Source organism: Henckelia pumila, chromosome 4 (genome assembly GCF_033568475.1).
Source record: "Henckelia pumila isolate YLH828 chromosome 4, ASM3356847v2, whole genome shotgun sequence".
Lineage (NCBI taxonomy): Eukaryota > Viridiplantae > Streptophyta > Magnoliopsida > Lamiales > Gesneriaceae > Henckelia > Henckelia pumila.
The window spans coordinates 16,847,487-16,868,871 of NC_133123.1; positions in this window are offsets into that span (position 1 = coordinate 16,847,487).

Consider the following 21,385-nt stretch of genomic DNA (forward strand, 5'->3'; position numbering starts at 1 on the left):
GAACCCAATGTTGCTGCCGGTGTTACAACATCAGGAATCCCATCCACGGCGTCTTCTCTGCCGATTGTTCCAGTTCCCATGGAACCCGTTCCACTTGCTGTTCTCATGCCGGGCGAACTTGGGAATGCCATTGATCTCGAGAATCCACCGAATTTTTCTGTCCTGAATCGTGTAAACCCTCCTCCACCAATGGCTCGCCCATCGAAGAGGCAAGCTGGGTATAACCCAGATTTTACCCAGTCTAAAAGGTTTTACAAGGGTCCTCGCATCTCCATGGCTGAAGAAGATCGCAGCTCCGATGATGATTCTGATGATGCCAACTATGAATTTGTGGCGAGGAAGAAACCCTCTGGTTCTGCTGCTGCCTCTGCCTCTGCCTCTGCTCTGATCATTGAATCTGCTTCTGATAGCAAAGATTCAAACTCTTCTGATGGTGTTCCTTCTAAGGACACTCCTGCAGCTACTGTCCCTCAAGAAAGTGTTGATTCCGATAAAGATGCCACCTTGGCACAAATTTTGGAAAGTGACGGTGAAAGGTCCCTATACACCTATGAAAATAGTTGATGGGGTTGAAATTCCTAAGAGAATGGATGACTTTTCAAAAGAGGACATGAAATTAATTTCGCAAAATGCTAAAGCTATGAATATCTTGCATTGTTCCTTAGATATGAACGAGTACAACCGGATATCGATGTGCTCATCTGCTAAAGAGATATGGGACAAGCTAGAGATATGTCACGAAGGCACCAACCAAGTGAAAGAAACAAAGATCGACTTACTCCAACTCAAATACGAAACATTTGAGATGGAATCCAACGAAGATGTTGACACCATGTTCCGAAGGCTTACTCAAATCATCAATGAGTTAGCACAATTGGGAGAACAATATCCTACCAAGCAAGTTTGGAGGAGAGCTCTTCGTGCCCTACCAAAAGAATGGGATGCAAAGAGAACCGCCATCATCGAATCCAACAAAGGGGACACTGCCGCCTATGATCTTGATCAACTACATGGGACCCTAAAAACCCATGAGTTAGAAGTGTCCACAAGAAAAGAATCAAAGAAAGAAGATGTCAAGCACAAAGGGATAGCCTTGACTACACAAGTCGAAGAAGATGACGATGATGACATGGCTCTCTTTGCAAGAAAATTCAAGAAATTCATGCGAGGAAACAAATTCAAAAAGGACAAGAAACCTGAGAAAGAAGTGACCTGCTACAACTGTCAACAACAAGGTCACTGCGCCAATGAATGCCCACTCAAGAAGAAAGTGGACAAAGGAAAGAAGAAAGCCCTACTAGCTACCTGGAGTGATAGCGACGACGACGACGAGGAAGCAAACCTCTGCTTAATGGCTAAAAGTGATGACATCGTCTCTGACGACGATGACGAGGTACCTACTTACGATGAACTCTTACATGCTTATAAAGATATGTTTGATATGGTTAAGGTTCTTAGAAAAGAGAATAGAAATCTTAAAAAGGAATTAGAAACTAAGGAGCATGATAACCTTAGACTTAAGGATGACTTAGATCACTTAGAAAAATCTTTCGATAAATTCAATGTGAGTAGCAATAAATTGAACAACCTACTTAGCATGCAGAAATGTAGCTTTGATAAGGGAGGAATAGGCTATGGTAAAAAGTCTATAGACTTTGCTAGTCTAATAGCTAGAGCTAAAATGAGATCACCCCCTACTTGTTCTTATTGTTGCAAATCTGGTCATGTTAGACATAAATGCAGATCATTGAAATATCAATATGTTCAAAAGAGCTGTATGAAATGGAGGCCTAAGAGTACTTAACAACTCATTAGTCGGCATTATGAGATCACAATCTAAGGGAGTTCAATATAGACCGGCTTAAAAATGCCTTGACTTGCGGCTGGTCTCCCTGTTGAACGTTGCTCTGTCCAAGGAAATAGGTTTTTAAAGTGGTCATATGCCCTACCTACTACTAGGAGCACTCTTGGAAAGTGGCGATGATGTTGCTATGAGAGACTGAACTCTTAGAAGTCTATTTTGTATCTCTCTTTTCTAACATTATGGACCCAAAAGAACTAAAGGGTACCAAAATCAATTATTTTCAGGGAAACAAGAAAAATGCTCTCCCTAGCATATGGTATCTAGACAGTGGATGTTCTAGACATATGACGGGGAACAAGGATCTTCTTCAATCAATCAAACCAAAGGAGAAGGGGACTGTCACCTTTGGAGACAACAGCAAAGGAGTAATTGAAGGCATCGGCTCAATAGGTATATCTAATTCTTGTCTAATTGATGATGTACTCCTAGTGAAAGGACTTAAGCATAATCTACTAAGCATAAGTCAATTGTGCGATAGAGGTTATGAAGTCAAATTCACTCCCCAACACTGCACTGTATCATTTATTAGTGACAAATCCATAAATTTCAAAGGATATATAAGTGAGAACGTTTACAAGGTCTCTTTAAATAATTTATCTTTATCAAATATAAAAAGCCTTGTATCCGTGAATGTTGATGACAACATTCTTTGGCATAGACGATTGGGTCATGTTGGTCTTAGTACCATCGAAAAACTTTTAAAACTTGACTTAGTCGTTGGTATGCCAAAACTTGATTTGAAACTTGATTCTGTTTGTGATGCGTGTCAATTTGGCAAACATACAAGGGAATCTTTTAAAAGCAAAAATTTTGTATCCACTTCTATGCCCCTTGAACTTCTCCACCTAAATCTATGTGGTCCCTCGAGGAACGCTAGTTTAGGAGGAAAGCTTTATGCGTTTGTCATTGTAGATGATTTTTCACGTTACACGTGGACATTGTTTTTAGCTCACAAAAATGATGCCTTTGAGTATTTTAAAACTTTTGCTAAACGAGTTGAGAATGAGAAAAATCTTTCAATAAAACAGATCCGTAGTGACCACGGAACTGAATTTCAAAATGAGAATTTTTCAAACTTTTGTATAGAAAAATGCATCGATCACAATTTTTCTTGTCCTAGGACTCCTCAACAAAACGGGGTCGTTGAGAGGAAAAATAGGACACTAGTAGAGATTGCAAGGACCATGTTATGTGAGCATTCTCTACCAAAATATTTTTGGGCTGAAGCAATGAACACTGCCTGTTACATCATCAATCGCGTATCAATAAGGCCAATTCTCAAGAAAACTCCATACGAGTTATGGAGGGAGAGAATGCCTAACATTTCATTCTTTCGGGCTTTTGGATCTAAGTGCTTCATTCACAACAATGGTAAGGACAACTTTGGCAAATTTGATGCCAAATCCGATAAAGGTATTTTTCTTGGGTATTCTACTACAAGTAAGGCTTATAGAGTATTCAATAAGCGCACCTTACTTGTTGAAGAATCAATGCATGTTATATTTGATGAATCTTTGTTAAATATTTCTCGCACTAACAATGATGATATAGAAATACTTGAAGAAGATATGGTTTCCTCAAGCTTAAATGATATAGATGCTACAGTTGAGGAAACACCACTTCCTAAGGAATGGACACATCACAAAGATCATCCTAAAGATCTGATAATTGGAAGTCCATCAAAGGGAGTATCTACTCGCTCTTCTCTCAATAATATTTGTAATAATCTTGCTTTTGTTTCTCATGTTGAGCCAAAATGTGTTGATGATGCTTTACTTGATGATTCCTGGATTATTGCTATGCAAGATGAGTTAAATGAATTTAAACGCAATAATGTTTGGGATCTTGTTTCTAGGCCGCATGATAGACCTGTGATAGGTACTAAATGGGTGTTTAGAAATAAACTTGATGAGCATGGCACCATCACTAGAAACAAGGCTAGGCTCGTAGCTAAAGGATATAGTCAAGAAGAAGGCATTGATTATGATGAGACTTATGCTCCTGTTGCCCGTCTTGAATCCATTCGTATGTTACTTGCTTTTGCATGCTCTAGAAATTTTAAATTATTTCAGATGGATGTTAAAAGTGCTTTTTTGAATGGTGATTTGAAAGAAGAGGTCTATATTGAACAACCTGATGGCTTTGTTGATAATTTGTTATCTGATCACGTATATAGACTCAACAAAGCTTTGTATGGATTGAAACAAGCTCCTCGAGCTTGGTATGAAAAACTCTCTTCTTTCCTTATTACCAATGGCTTTACTAGAGGAATTGTTGATATTACATTGTTTACTTTATCTAGAGATAATGATTTGCTTATTGTGCAAATTTATGTGGACGATATCATTTTCGGTTCTAATAACGAAGATCGTTGCCAAGAATTTTCTAAGCTTATGCAAGATCACTTTGAGATGAGCATGATGGGGTAACTTAACTATTTCCTTGGATTGCAAATCAAGCAGTGCAAGGATGGGTTCTTTGTGAACCAAAGCAAATACATAAAGGAGATTCTAAAGAAATTCGGGATGGAGAACACAAAATCATCATCCACACCGATGAGCACAGCAATCAGACTCGACAAAGATGAAAATGGTAAACCTGTAGATCAATCTTCCTTTCGTAGTATGATTGGCTCCTTACTATATGCTACTGCAAGTAGGCCAGACATTATGTTTAGTGTATGCCTGTGTGCACGATTTCAATCATGTCCAAAGGAATCACATTTGTTCGCCTTAAAACGCATTTTTAAATATCTTTCAAATACTCCAAATCTCGGCTTGTGGTATTCGAAAAATTCTTTCTTTGATTTAAAAGCTTACTGTGATGCCGACTTTGGTGGATATAAGGTGGACCGGAAAAGCACTAGTGGAACCTGTTTCTTTTTAGGAAACTGTTTGGTTTCTTGGTTTTCCAAAAAGCAAAACTGTGTTGCGTTATCAACGACCGAAGCCGAATATATGGCTGCCGGTAGTTGTTGTGCGCAAATTCTTTGGATGAAGCATCAATTGCTCAACTATGGCGTCTCTTTTTCAAAAATCCCTATTTTCTGTGACAACACTAGCGCCATATGTCTTACAAAGAATCCGATTCAACATTCGCGCACCAAACATATTGACATTCGTCATCATTTTATTCGTGACCACATCGAACGAAATGAAGTTGAACTTCAATATGTTGACACGACAAATCAAATTGCCGATATTTTTACAAAACCACTAGATGAAAATACTTTTATTCGTTTACGTGGTGAACTTGGAATGATTGAATTGTAATCATTTGAAGACATAAATAAATTTAATGCCATATTAAGGGGGAGCTTAATATAAAATTCGAGCAAATTTAATGTTGGATAATACAAATTAATTGTATTTATTCAATATTAAACGCTCATATTTTGTTAATTATGTGAATTTATGTGTTGTATTTAGAAATCATATTTTCTATTTTTTTCATTTAATTTTCCAGCCTTTTTGATTATCACAAAAAGGGGGAGAATATAAATGGTTAACTAAGGGGGAGAATAATATGCTATAAAAAAAAAGGGGGGGAGTTTTATTTATGCATAGTTTTATTCTTGCAATTATATTGTGCAAATTTAAATTGTTTATTTAATATTGTACTTTTATTTCCCCTATTTAACCAAGTTTTGTGATCATCAAAAAGGGGGAGATTGTTACGCCTTAAACGCATACAAATCTCGTGTTATGAGATTAATGTTTTTAATGCATTAACAAGTCTCATAATATTATGTTTTGATGATTACAAAACTCGGTTAATTGTTACTAACCATTTAAAGTGAGACTTTGCAGATTAGATCATATTAACAATCAAATTCTTGGAAGTTACTTTGAAGTTGTAAAAGAAATGGACAAGGACAAGCCAATATTATAAAGCAGAAACTTGCAAAATTCACCGGGCACTTTCCAGTCATCCAAATCAGATCTCCAATAGTGAAAATCAAGATCAGGATGTTCTCAAGCTTCTCTCCAAATTTCATATCAATCCAACGGCTGGATATGGAGATATGATTTTTTTTAACAAAGCTGCACAGTACTTACTTCTGCAAGGAATGAACTATGAAGACTCAACTTCAGAAAATACCTGGGAATGCTTAGGTTATTAAAATCCGATCTCCACCGATCACATGGATTTCCTTGATGTTTTAAAGTCTGTATCCAAATTTCAAATCAATCCAACGGCTGAATATGGAGTTATGATTTTTGCAAATATGTTGAACAGTAGCTATTTCTGCAAGGAGCTAACTGCTGAAGTATCGGATTCAGAAGACTACTGGAATCTATGGAGGCATCCAAATCCAATCTCCACCAATCACTATCAATATCGGGATGTTACAAAAATTGTGTGTTAATTTCAGGCCAATCCAACGGATGGATTGTGAGATTCGAATTTTTTATAAGTAATGCTCAGAACAAAAGCGAGAACGTGATTTTGCGACTTCCGAGATTTACTGGACGTGTTTGATTCTTTCAAATTCAATCTCCACCGTTCAGATTTAAGATTGAGATGTTTTCAAGCGACTGTCCAAATTTGAGCTCAATCCAACGGTTAGATTGAGAGATATGATTTTTCCACAAAATCTGCTCAGTGCTGAAAAAAGAAGGCAGCGGCGCCTACACTTTGTCTCTACTCCTTGGCTTCCCAATAAACGCTCCAAGCACACAAATTCAAATTCAAATCTTTGCCAACTATAAATAGAGGCTTGCCAAGACCATTTAGAGATATCCCAACTCATTTCTTCTCTCATTTGCAAGCAATATTCTCTCTACCAAAGTGCTCAATCAATATTTGAGAGTTATTTGTGAAAATAGTTTGTGAGTTGGTTGTGCTATTGTTGTAAACACTTAGTGTGAATCCAAGTGTATTGTGAGATTGTTGTAAACACTTGAGTGTGAAGCCAAGTGTTTTTGAGGCTATCCTTGGAGCCATTAAGGCCAAGTGTTCGAGTTGTATCGGCGCGGTGATCGTGTTGAGTTGTAAAGGCTATCCTTGGAGCCATCAAGGCCAAGTGTTCGAGTGCTAGTGGATCCTTGGTTAATCGTACTTAACCAAGAAGGGGAGACGTAGACGATTTATCGTCGAACTTCCATAAACAATTCCTATCTCTCTTTTACTGCTTTATTTACTTTACGCATTTATTTACCGCTTTATATTTGATTGCTTTACTAGTCTTCCGCTTGCGTTTAGTATAATCGCTTTAAATTGCTAAAGTTGCCAAAGAACCTAATCCCCCCCCCCCCCCATTAGGTTCTAACACGTGTATTCCATGTTCTTGTCTCATGTGAACGGTGGTTTTGCAAACTCAGTGTTTGGATTTTTAATAAAGTTTGATGACCAATGTCATATGTACAAGCTTTAAATAATCGGAAGAAAATGGAAAAAACTACCTATTTGAGTCCAATGAAGACTGTTCTTTTAGTGTGCAGGCTACCACTTCTGGAATTGTTTCTAAATCAAGGGTAATCAAGTGTATAAGTCTCAAATGTTTTTTGAAAAACTATGATGTTGTTGATGATGTTGGCAACATGAGAGGCAACACTACACTTGTCAACATATCATTTGCTTGTGATTGCATTTTTATTTTATGTTACACTCTGTTTAGGCATAAAATAAGTCATGCATATGCATTTTTGGTAATAGGGTTCTGTTTTTGGGTAAGGTTCTAAATAGACGAATTTTGATGATTTACCCTATTTACTAAAAATTAAATTTTTGTGATTGATTTTTGTTTCAGTGGATTTAGGCTGATGTGGAGTTAATTCTGGAAGATTTGGGCTAAAATACTTATCTTGGATTATTGCCTTACTTATGGGATTTTATCTCTTAAATCTCGGTTTTTTTAAAAAAAAAAATCTTAGCCGTTTAGAAAAAGTTACCGTTTGTAACTTGGGGAGATAAGGGATCAGGGTAATTATGAGTTTGTTAGAGGGAAAATGTTACCGTTTTGTGATAGGATTTTTATATATTTGGTTTCCTTTGTATCGGGTGTTATCTTCTTCCTGATTTTCTCATTATCTGATTGAGTTTTCTGCAAACCCTACTCTTCTCTCACTCTCAAATTTTATTGCAATGGCAGGCTTTGATCCTCAAGACATTCGAAGCGAGATGGGTTATAAAGAACCCAATGTTGCTGCCGGTGTTACAACATCAGGAATCCCATCCACGGCGTCTTCTCTGCCGATTGTTCCAGTTCCCATGGAACCCGTTCCACTTGCTGTTCTCATGCCGGGCGAACTTGGGAATGCCATTGATCTCGAGAATCCACCGAATTTTTCTGTCCTGAATCGTGTAAACCCTCCTCCACCAATGGCTCGCCCATCGAAGAGGCAAGCTGGGTATAACCCAGATTTTACCCAGTCTAAAAGGTTTTACAAGGGTCCTCGCATCTCCATGGCTGAAGAAGGTCGCAGCTCCGGTGATGATTCTGATGATGCCAACTATGAATTTGTGGCGAGGAAGAAACCCTCTGGTTCTGCTGCTGCCTCTGCCTCTGCCTCTGCTCTGATCATTGAATCTGCTTCTGATAGCAAAGATTCAAACTCTTCTGATGGTGTTCCTTCTAAGGACACTCCTGCAGCTACTGTCCCTCAAGAAAGTGTTGATTCCGATAAAGATGCCACCTTGGCACAAATTTTGGAAAGCCTTAAGCAAGGAAAGGCCTCCTCGCCTGTTTCTCCTTCTGTTCATATCTTCGATGATGAACCTGACGTTGAGATGATGGAGGAGTTTGCTGCAAACAAAGCCCATCAAGCTAATGATTCTTCCTCATCTTCCTCCTCTGTCGAGTCTGATGCTGACTCTTCTGATAAGAGTGCTGATATTGGAGATGAAGAAGACTCTGAAGATATTTCTAGCATGGATGCTGATGAAAACCCTCTGGACCAAGAGGTTGTGTCTACTGCTGATGCCCGTGTTGCTATTGGTGCTGACAGCACCACGGACAACACTGTTGATGAGGACTATGACATGGATGCTGCTCATTTCCTCATGTTTTACTCTGGTGATGCTGCTGCTGTTTGGCCTCTCTTCGCTCATAGAGGTCTACTGGATGAGAGGAACATTGATGTACTCTCCTATGATAGGTACAATTTGATTGATTTTTTGAAGCTTAGACAGCTCTATTCTACTGTTGTTGCCGTGATACCCTATTGTAAGAGGGCGATTCTGGAGTTCTACGCCAACTTAACCTCAAGCATTGAAGATCTAGAATCTACTAAGTATGTCTTGGTGTATCTTTGGGGTCGGTTGTTCGAATTCACTCCAGCCGTGATCAACTCTCTCTATTCCACCCCGGACATTGATGAAGGAAATCCTCCAGAGATCAATGAAGTGATTTCTGTTCTCACTGGTGGTATGGTCAAACAATTCTCTGACCATTTTTCTGCAGCTAAGCTCACCTCATTTTATTCTGTGTTGCATAAGATAGATGTAATGAATTGGACTCCTTCATCCAACTCAACAGTTATCACAAGACCACAGGCGGTCATTTTGTATGCCATTGGGACTAGGAGTCCCTTCAATTTTGGGAAGATGGTATTCAAGACAGTGCTCCAGTTTGTTGATGGAGGACAAAAATCTACAAAGCTGCCATTCCCATCTTTGATATATGACATTTTGGAATCTCAGGCTTTCATCCGCAATATCACAGAAGATCTCACTGATCAACCTGAGATTTTGAAGTTAGCAGTTGGACTTCTCAAGGGAAATCGGGTTCTGGATTTGCCCTGGACTGCTTCTCCTACTCCTGCTGCTGACACTGCTGGTGTTGCACCCGGTGTTGCCAACACGGGTGACAACACTGAAGAAACAGTGCCTACTCCTACTACCATGGAATTCACCACTGCCACTATTCAGCTGCTGATGACTCATGCTGAAGAGAAAATCGTGCAAGCACAGGAAGATATTGTCTTCTACAGCATGGTCTTGGCTGATTGTCGGAGACAACTTGGCATTTCTGGCCAAATAGAGGTAGATAGTGCACAAGCTGAAGCTGGTCCATCTGGGACTAAAGATGATGAGGATGAAGCCTCTGATCAAGATGGATCTGATAGTGATCAAATTTAGATTTTGCTTCTTCTCTCATCTTTGCTTTATTAGTTTCATTTTGATTATAATATAAGTGTTTTTGTTCGTTCTAGTTATGTGCCTCAAGTGCTCTTACATGCCTTAACTAGACTAACATCTTCTACCCTACTTATGCTCTGATATATGAATTATAGAATCTCATGTGTTATTGTCCATGTTATCCACCGTGTTACGACACGGGGGACAACACTTCAGGGGGAGACTTTAAAATTCAGAGGGAGAAGATTTTTAAACTCAGGGGGAGTTTATGATTATTTCATACTTGTGCGGTGTTTTGTCCAGAAAGCAAAAAAGGGGAGACTGAAAGGAATTTTATTCCTTGAATATTTCGGCCCTAATTAATTGGAGATTATAAGATTTTGCTTTCTAGACAAGATAGAATATTTGGTAAATATATTGTGTATATCACGATTATGTTAAGTTATATATTTGCCAAATTTAAATCATGTCTTGATAAGGTGATTATTTGATATAATACAATTCAATATTATCATGATTTGATTTTCAAAGATTTGATAGAGTTTATTTCCTACTAAAAGATTGTTGCTTATTCTTGTAGGACTCTATCTAAGGAAATCTTCAAGATTTGAATTGTAACATCCGGTATTTTTTTAATTACATAAATCCGCCTGCATAATTAGGATATTTAATTATTTAAATTTATGATTTATGGGTTAAATAATTATGTGAATTATTTATGCATGATTTAATTTATTTTTAAGCATTTAACCCATAATTAGTGGTTTTTATGATTTTTAGTATTTTTATTATTTAATCGCGTAGACGGGACCGTGGACGGACGAGATGACAACTTTCCACCCAAATTATTTTATGAGCCTTTTTGGAGCCTTAAAATATTATTTTGAGTTTTATTATCTCAAAATTTTAAGTATTTAATTTTATTTAATTTTAGGAGTCATTTTTATCCAAAATTAGTCAAAATATTGACTTTTTAGTATTTTTAAAATTCCCCTAAATTATTATTTCGAGATTTTATTTAGGTGATCAGATTTTTAAATGTTTATTTAAGAGTTAAGTTGTATTTTAATTATTTTAAAACCTTTTATTTAATTATTCAACCTATTTTTCTAATTAAACCTAATCTACCAAACAACCTAGCCGACACCTCTTCCTCCCATATCAGCCGACTTTCACCCCCATCACCTTCTTCTTCATCGATTCAAGACATCTCCAAGACTCCATAGCCATTTTTCTTCGAAGCTTCAAGTTTGCTCGTCGTCCCGTCGTCCCGGAAGTCGTCTCACGCTCGTTTCTCTTCGTCCCTCGGTGAAAGGCATGTTTTTCTTCACTTTTCAGACCTATATCAGTGTATGTATGCGTGTGGGTGTGTAGCATCAGAATCGAACATATTTGACAGCAAGTTTTCGATTTTTCCTCCAAAATTGCTCTCGGTTTTGACATTGGTGTTTGCATGCTCACGTTTTCATGTCCATGGCTAGGTGGGCTGCTGGTCCACGGTTAGAGGGGTACCTTGGGGTCCCTAGGATCGAAGGGTGGGGTCGGACATGGACTGGAAGGGTCTAGGTTCGGCCTGGTTCAGACTGAACCATGACTGCCCATGTTTCTGCACAGTTTAGGGTTTCGGAAGAGGTTGCTTCGGGTTCCTGGTTTGGTCGTGCATGGGGCTGGGGCCTGGTCAGGCTAGGTCCGCCCGGACGTGGGCTACGTCCGGGCGGCGGCGCCCCGGCCAGGGGCGGCCGGAGCCGGCCGGCAGCAGGCCAAGAAGGCCTGCTGCTCTCGGCCGAGGAGAATGGAGGAGGGGACAATCGGGTTTTAGGGTTTCTAGTGGGTTCCGGGTCGGGTCTTGGGTCCGGGTCGGGTCTAAAATAATATGGGTTAAGTTAAGTGGGTCCGGGTCCGGGTTATTTTATATGGGCTCGGGTATTTTTATTTTTAAGTTTTTAAGTTAATTAGGAATTAAATGGACTAATTAAATTCCCAAAAAATTTAATTAGTACCATTTAATTTATTTGGGCTCCATTAAATTATTTTTGGGTTAATTTATTTATTTATGGGCTTGTAATAAATTTTATTTAAATTTTTTTTTAAGTTGGCCAGAAATTTTTATGGGCTTGGGAGCCCATGAAAGTTATTGGGCCTGTTATTGGGCTTTTGGGCCCATTGGGCCAGGGACAGTGTTATTGGGCCTAAGTTAGTCTTAATGGGCTTTGGTTGATTTATGGGCCAAGTCTTAAGTTAATGGGCTTGCATGTCTAGGGCCAGCAGCTGTATCAAACCATGAGAAAATTGCATGTGTCCTGATTATATATTTAATTATTTTTATGCATTTAAGTTATTTTAATATTTATATGTTAGTAAGAAAAATTAAATTAAATATATATGAAGGACACACAATTTATTTAAGTACATGCATTCATGAAATCAATTTTTATGCTATGATTTAATTCCTATGGTTGAGCAAATAAAATATTTTAGGTGGAAATTGAAGTAGTGTGGCCATTTATGTATGGGCAGTTTCTGCCATTTATGTATGGGCAGTTTTCTGCCATTTATGTATGGGTGGTTCGCCACCAGCCTCGTACGATGGTTTCTTAGACTGATCAGTCGCACTATGGGTCATACTTACGGATAGGACCATTCGATGTTCAGAAAATAAATGCTCAACAACTTATGTATGTATGATATTATGTATGTTATGTATGTTTATTTATGTAATTTATGTTATTAATTTTTAAGCATGCTCATTCATGTATATGTAAGTATTAGTATTAAATTGTTTTAAATTATTTTGAACCCTTGTTAGTATGCATGTTGGGCCTCTAGGCTCACTACACTGATATGGTGCAGGTGAGTACGTAGAGGAACAGGTTACTCCTACCGGTGGTGAGGATGTATGAGCCGTGCTGCAGTAGCCCCGTGACCGTGACAGCTTCTGAGTCACCGTGCATGATGTTATGATACATTTTTAATATTTTATGGGTTGAGATGTTTGAATATTTTATTAAGTATTTTTAGTGCATGCACACAATTTTTATTTATTTTATTTATGCGGTATATTTTAAATTATAGGGTTGACTCAGATATTTATTTAATTTAAAGAATGCCTTTTATTTTAAGTATTTTATTTAGTGCATATATGTATGGGCATATATGTACATATATTTATTTAGTAGTATAAAAAAAAAAAAAAAATTTCCGCATATTTATTTATTATAGAGTTAGGGTCGTTTCAGTTGGTATCAGAGCACGGTCCTTGGAGGGGTCACTACTGCTTCGCGAGCTAAGAAATCCACGCTACCGGTCTGTAAGTTTTAAATGTTTATAGTATGATTTAAATTTCTAGAACTTAAGTTAGCCTTAAATTTTAAACACTTAGTTATGCATGGCGATTTATGTAAATAAATATGTGGTGGTGCAGAATGCCTCCCAGACCAGTGAACCGACGTGGGGGACCTCCACCTCCACCTCCACCGCCACCTCAGCAGCACCCCATGACAGCACTGGAGCAGGCCAGTGCCACGATGATGGCGGGTATCACTGCCTTGCTGGAGCAGCAGGCTGCCCGTCCCAGACTGTCCCACGAGGAGGACGTCGCAGAGAGGTTCCAGAAGAAAGGGCCTAAGGAGTTTTTGGGGACCACCGATCCGTTGGTGGCTGAGGGATGGATTCGCTCACTTGAGTCCATCTTTGACTACATGGGGATCACAGACGCCGACAGGGTGAGCTGTGCTACATATATGATGCGAGGCGATGCAGCCTCATGGTGGGAGGGTGCAGTTAGAGGGGTCCATCTACCAACATTGACGTGGGTTGAGTTCAGGCGTATCTTCTACGCCAAGTATTTTACTGAGGACGTGCGTAGCCGCATGATCCGTGAGTTCATGAGTCTCCGTCAGGGGGACCGATCTGTGGTGGATTACGTGAGCCAGTTTGAGAGGGGCTGTCGTTTTGTGCCCATGATTGCTGAGAGTCCGCAGGAGAAGCTGCGACAGTTTGTTGAGGGCCTGAAGGCAGAGATCAGGCATGATGTACGCATGGCAGACGTTTTCACATATGAGTCTGCAGTCAGCCGAGCTTTGCGTTCTGAGGAGGGTCGGACAGCGATCCAGAGAGAGCAACAGAGTAAGAGACAGTTTACGCATACAGGGTATCAGCGACCATCTTCGCAGCCACCTGCGAAGAAGCAGTCTACAGGGCCATCTAAGGGCCCGATTCAGCAGAGGCCTCAGGGGAAGCCACAGCAGCAGACTAGGGGCGGGGCCCCTACTCCAGGGAGATATCCAGTGTGTCCGAAGTGCCAGAAGATGCATTCCGGGCAGTGTCTATTGGGAGCAGGAGTCTGCTATCGTTGCAAGGAGCCAGGGCATCAGATTGCCAACTGCCCGAAGAGGCAGAATGTCAGTGGGCGAGTTTATGTGATGCAGGCTGAGGAGGCAGACCCAGATACCTCCTTGATCACCGGTATACCTAACCCCTAGAACTTTTTCAATTCTTTGCTTTTGTTTAATTGCGATTATAACTGAATGCCTGTTACATGAGTTTAATTATCAGCATGCTAGAATAAGAATTTTGTTTCTTTGTGATTAGAATTAAGGATTTTAGTGTTTTAACCTTGGGAGCATAGTGGTATGAATTGTTGGGAATCTTCTGCGTGCAGGGAGAATTCTAGTTGGAGGCAACTCCACGTTTGCGTTGCTAGATTCAGGAGCCACGCATTCGTTTATCTCCCGGGATTTTATCAGACGGATAGGCATTACACCAGAGGTTGTAGACAGTGGTTACGATGTTACCATGCCATCCGGACAGATTATCACTACCACTAGTGTCATCAGGGATCTGGCATTGGAGTTGCAGGGACACTCCATTCGAGCAGATCTAGTGGTTCTTCCATTGACTGGGTTTGACTTGATTTTGGGTATGGACTGGCTATCAGTTAATGGAGCTTCGATTGATTTCCGACGTAGGACAGTGTCAGTGAAGCCAGCAGGAGGTGAGATGTTTACTTTCTTTGCATCTCAGTCTAGCAGTATTCCTCAGATGATATCACTTGTTCGTGCGAGGAAACTGTTGCGCAATGGATGTCAGGGTTTCCTTGCTAGTGTGGTCACTACCACAGACGTTTCTAGCAGATCTTTATCAGATATAGAGGTGGTACGTGACTATCCAGATGTTTTTCCTGACGATGTTTCAGGAGTTCCACCAGTGAGGGAGGTGGAGTTCAGTATTGAGTTGTTGCCGGATACTGTGCCTATCTCTAAGGCACCGTATCGACTTGCTCCTACAGAGATGAGAGAGTTGAAGGAGCAGATTCAGGAGCTGTTGGAGAAGGGCTTTGTTCGTCCTAGCTTTTCTCCATGGGGAGCTCCAGTGTTGTTTGTGAAGAAGAAGGACGGCAGCATGAGATTGTGCATTGACTACCGAGAGCTCAACAGAGTCACAGTGAAGAATAAGTATCCGCTACCGAGGATAGAGGATTTATTCGATCAGTTGCAGGGAGCTTCGGTATTCTCCAAGATCGATCTGCGATCTGGTTACCATCAGCTGAGAGTCAGAGATTCAGACGTGTCTAAGACTGCCTTTAGGACACGGTATGGGCACTATGAGTTTTTGGTGATGCCCTTTGGGTTGACCAATGCTCCAGCAGTTTTTATGGATCTCATGCATCGTGTTTTCCAGCCGTATCTAGATCAGTTTGTCATTGTATTCATTGATGACATATTGATCTACTCGAGGAGTATTGAGGAGCATACACAGCATTTGCATACAGCCTTGCAAACTTTGAGGGAGCATCGACTGTTTGCAAAGTTCAGTAAGTGTGAGTTTTGGCTGGAGCAGGTGGCGTTTCTAGGCCACATTATTTCTAGAGATGGGATTGCAGTGGATCAGTCCAAGGTGCAGGCAGTGAGAGATTGGGGGATTCCAAAGAATGCTTCGGAGATTCGTAGCTTCTTGGGTTTAGCAGGATACTATAGGAAGTTCATCAAGGGTTTTTCCTCTATTGCAGTACCCTTGACTTCCTTAACCAAGAAGAACGCGAAGTATAGTTGGAGTCCGGATTGTCAGAGGAGCTTTGATCAGCTGAAGGATGCACTTACTTCAGCACCGGTGTTAGCTATGACAGTGCCACATGAGGAGTTAGTGGTGTACACCGACGCGTCCAAGCTTGGTTTGGGCGCAGTACTTATGCAGAGTGGCAGAGTTATCGCATATGCGTCGCGACAGTTGAAGATTCATGAGCAGAACTATCCGACGCATGATTTGGAGCTTGCAGCAGTGGTATTTGCGTTGAAAATCTGGAGGCACTATCTTTACGGCGAGAAGTGCAAGATTTTCACCGATCACAAGAGCCTCAAGTACTTCTTCACCCAGAAGGAGTTGAACATGAGGCAGCGCAGATGGCTTGAGCTTGTGAAGGACTATGATTGTGACATTAGCTACCATCCGGGTAAGGCTAATGTAGTAGCAGATGCTTTGAGTCGAAAGTCGTCAGTGGTATCATGTTTGACTGCACAGTTACCACTACAGACCGAGATTCAGAGGTTTGGGTTGGAGTGCTATCCGAGCGGCCATGCACCGAGCTTGTCAGTGTTGACAGTGCAGCCAGTTCTACGAGATCGGATTAGAGAGGGACAGTCTACTGATGAGGAGCTACAGCGATGGAGACAGAGAGATGAGGCCAGAGGTAATCTCTTGTATACAGTGGAGGATGGCATCGTTCAGTACCGTGGGAGGATGTGGGTACCGAACGTTGATCAGTTGAGAGCCGAGATTCTAGCAGAGGCTCATGCATCTCCGTACTCCATTCACCCCGGAAGTACGAAGATGTACCGAGATTTGCAGTTATTGTATTGGTGGCCTGGGATGAAGAGTGACATCGGGAGAGTGGTGTCAGAGTGCTTGACTTGTCAGCAAGTCAAAGCAGAGCATCAGCGTCCAGCAGGACTTCTTAGACCTCTTCCCATTCCGGAATGAAAATGGGAGAATATTACGATGGACTTTGTGGTTGGCTTGCCGAGGAGCGCCAGAGGTTGCACAGCGATTTGGGTGATTGTGGATAGACTCACCAAGTCAGCTCATTTCTTGCCGGTGAGGACTAACTATACTTTGACACAGTATGCAGAGCTTTACATTAGAGAGATTGTTAGACTGCATGGCATACCAGTGTCTATTGTCAGACAGAGATCCGAGATTCACATCTGCGTTTTGGAAGAGTCTGCACACGGCTATGGGGACTAGGCTTCTGTTCAGTACAGCATTTCATCCCCAGACAGATGGTCAGTCTGAGAGAGTGATCCAGGTTCTCGAGGATCTTCTGAGAGCTTGTGTCATTGATTTTCGGGGCTCTTGGGAGAGTAGACTGCCATTGGTGGAGTTTACCTATAACAACAGCTTTCAGTCGTCTATAGGTATGGCTCCATATGCAGCACTTTATGGGAGGAGATGCAGATCTCCGGTGCATTGGGATGAGGTTGGTGAGCGGATTTTGTTGGGTCCGGAGATTGTGCAGCAGACAGCTGACATCGTGACGCAGATTCGAGAGAGGATGAGGACTGCGCAGAGTCGGCAGAAGAGTTATGCAGATGCCAGACGACGCGATTTGGAGTTCGCAGTAGGTGATCACGTATTCTTGAAGGTGTCACCTATGAAGGGAGTAGCGCGTTTTGGACGGAGAGGCAAGCTTAATCCGAGATATATAGGGCCATTCGAGATCTTGGAGCGAGTTGGCACGTTGGCCTATCGTTTAGCTCTACCTCCAGGGCTAGCGGCAGTGCACAATGTTTTCCATGTATCCATGCTTCGGAGATATGTCTCCAACCCGTCGCATGTGTTGGATTTCGAGCCCTTACAGTTGCCACCAGATCTTGTATACGAGGAGAGACCAGTGCGGATCTTGGCTAGAGAGGAGAGGAGGCTTAGGACGCGGGTCATACCGATGGTCAGAGTCCAGTGGCTGAATCACTCAGAGGAGGAAGCTACTTGGGAGACCGAGGAGGATATGAGGACTCGCTACCCGGAGATGTTCGGGTAAGTACTTTAATTTCGAGGACGAAATTCAATTTAAGGGGGGGAGAATTGTAACATCCGGTATTTTTTTAATTACATAAATCCGCCTGCATAATTAGGATATTTAATTATTTAAATTTATGATTTATGGGTTAAATAATTATGTGAATTATTTATGCATGATTTAATTTATTTTTAAGCATTTAACCCATAATTAGTGGTTTTTATGATTTTTAGTATTTTTATTATTTAATCGCGTAGACGGGACCGTGGACGGACGAGATGACAACTTTCCACCCAAATTATTTTATGAGCCTTTTTGGAGCCTTAAAATATTATTTTGAGTTTTATTATCTCAAAATTTTAAGTATTTAATTTTATTTAATTTTAGGAGTCATTTTTATCCAAAATTAGTCAAAATATTGACTTTTTAGTATTTTTAAAATTCCCCTAAATTATTATTTCGAGATTTTATTTAGGTGATCAGATTTTTAAATGTTTATTTAAGAGTTAATTTGTATTTTAATTATTTTAAAACCTTTTATTTAATTATTCAACCTATTTTTCTAATTAAACCTAATCTACCAAACAACCTAGCCGACACCTCTTCCTCCCATATCAGCCGACTTTCACCCCCATCACCTTCTTCTTCATCGATTCAAGACATCTCCAAGACTCCATAGCCATTTTTCTTCGAAGCTTCAAGTTTGCTCGTCGTCCCGTCGTCCCGGAAGTCGTCTCACGCTCGTTTCTCTTCGTCCCTCGGTGAAAGGCATGTTTTTCTTCACTTTTCAGACCTATATCAGTGTATGTATGCGTGTGGGTGTGTAGCATCAGAATCGAACATATTTGACAGCAAGTTTTCGATTTTTCCTCCAAAATTGCTCTCGGTTTTGACATTGGTGTTTGCATGCTCACGTTTTCATGTCCATGGCTAGGTGGGCTGCTGGTCCACGGTTAGAGGGGTACCTTGGGGTCCCTAGGATCGAAGGGTGGGGTCGGACATGGACTGGAAGGGGCTAGGTTCGGCCTGGTTCAGACTGAACCATGACTGCCCATGTTTCTGCACAGTTTAGGGTTTCGGAAGAGGTTGCTTCGGGTTCCTGGTTTGGTCGTGCATGGGGCTGGGGCCTGGTCAGGCTAGGTCCGCCCGGACGTGGGCTACGTCCGGGCGGCGGCGCCCCGGCCAGGGGCGGCCGGAGCCGGCCGGCAGCAGGCCAAGAAGGCCTGCTGCTCTCGGCCGAGGAGAATGGAGGAGGGGACAATCGGGTTTTTAGGGTTTCTAGTGGGTTCCGGGTCGGGTCTTGGGTCCGGGTCGGGTCTAAAATAATATGGGTTAAGTTAAGTGGGTCCGGGTCCGGGTTATTTTATATGGGCTCGGGTATTTTTATTTTTAAGTTTTTAAGTTAATTAGGAATTAAATGGACTAATTAAATTCCCAAAAAATTTAATTAGTACCATTTAATTTATTTGGGCTCCATTAAATTATTTTTGGGTTAATTTATTTATTTATGGGCTTGTAATAAATTTTATTTAAATTTTTTTTTAAGTTGGCCAGAAATTTTTATGGGCTTGGGAGCCCATGAAAGTTATTGGGCCTGTTATTGGGCTTTTGGGCCCATTGGGCCAGGGACAGTGTTATTGGGCCTAAGTTAGTCTTAATGGGCTTTGGTTGATTTATGGGCCAAGTCTTAAGTTAATGGGCTTGCATGTCTAGGGCCAGCAGCTGTATCAAACCATGAGAAAATTGCATGTGTCCTGATTATATATTTAATTATTTTTATGCATTTAAGTTATTTTAATATTTATATGTTAGTAAGAAAAATTAAATTAAATATATATGAAGGACACACAATTTATTTAAGTACATGCATTCATGAAATCAATTTTTATGCTATGATTTAATTCCTATGGTTGAGCAAATAAAATATTTTAGGTGGAAATTGAAGTAGTGTGGCCATTTATGTATGGGCAGTTTCTGCCATTTATGTATGGGCAGTTTTCTGCCATTTATGTATGGGTGGTTCGCCACCAGCCTCGTACGATGGTTTCTTAGACTGATCAGTCGCACTATGGGTCATACTTACGGATAGGACCATTCGATGTTCAGAAAATAAATGCTCAACAACTTATGTATGTATGATATTATGTATGTTATGTATGTTTATTTATGTAATTTATGTTATTAATTTTTAAGCATGCTCATTCATGTATATGTAAGTATTAGTATTAAATTGTTTTAAATTATTTTGAACCCTTGTTAGTATGCATGTTGGGCCTCTAGGCTCACTACACTGATATGGTGCAGGTGAGTACGTAGAGGAACAGGTTACTCCTACCGGTGGTGAGGATGTATGAGCCGTGCTGCAGTAGCCCCGTGACCGTGACAGCTTCTGAGTCACCGTGCATGATGTTATGATACATTTTTAATATTTTATGGGTTGAGATGTTTGAATATTTTATTAAGTATTTTTAGTGCATGCACACAATTTTTATTTATTTTATTTATGCGGTATATTTTAAATTATAGGGTTGACTCAGATATTTATTTAATTTAAAGAATGCCTTTTATTTTAAGTATTTTATTTAGTGCATATATGTATGGGCATATATGTACATATATTTATTTAGTAGTATAAAAAAAAAAAAAAATTTCCGCATATTTATTTATTATAGAGTTAGGGTCGTTTCATGAATGCTAATCTATAAAAGGGGATTTCACGCACAAGATGAAAGAGGACTTCAGACGTACAATTCTCTGCGCAAAGACTGAAGAATTTCATTGAAGAATTCGAAGATTCTGAAGCAAGGTTTGCAACCATCGTTGTTGCATGTCCCCGTGTTGCCGTTCGTGTTGAAGATATCAGAGACAACACTGTGGGAACTGTGTTGTTGAAGATTTTTTCTGTCTCTTCAATTTAGGCTACGGGAGTTGCATCCAATATCTTTTATACTATGTTGTATTTTATGATGCAAGTTTGATTTCTCAACTTATTGAGAAATTTAGGATTTAATGACTTTTCGTAAAATTACTAGGATTGCTTTGTAAGACCGATCTTACGTTTACTAGTAATATTTAACCCTAAGGCACCCGCACAAGTTTTTATACTCGTGCAAAATTAATTACTTGTGTTTTTATTTACGCTTTAAATTTCCGCTGCACTGTGCTGTATGTGGTGTTACAACACAAAAGACAACACTGCCTATTTTACATAACCAACCACGTACACCGTTCCTTTCAGTTTTTATTTTATTATGATATGTTTAATATGAAAACATATCATTATAATTTTCTTTCTTTTAATTAGTTATTAATCAAATCAAAGTTTGTGAAAATAATTTGTTTTGTATATTAATATAAAGTTGCAAAAATAAACTCAATCATTTTTGTTAATTTTCAAATTTTTTATTTAATAAATTTAAAATTATATA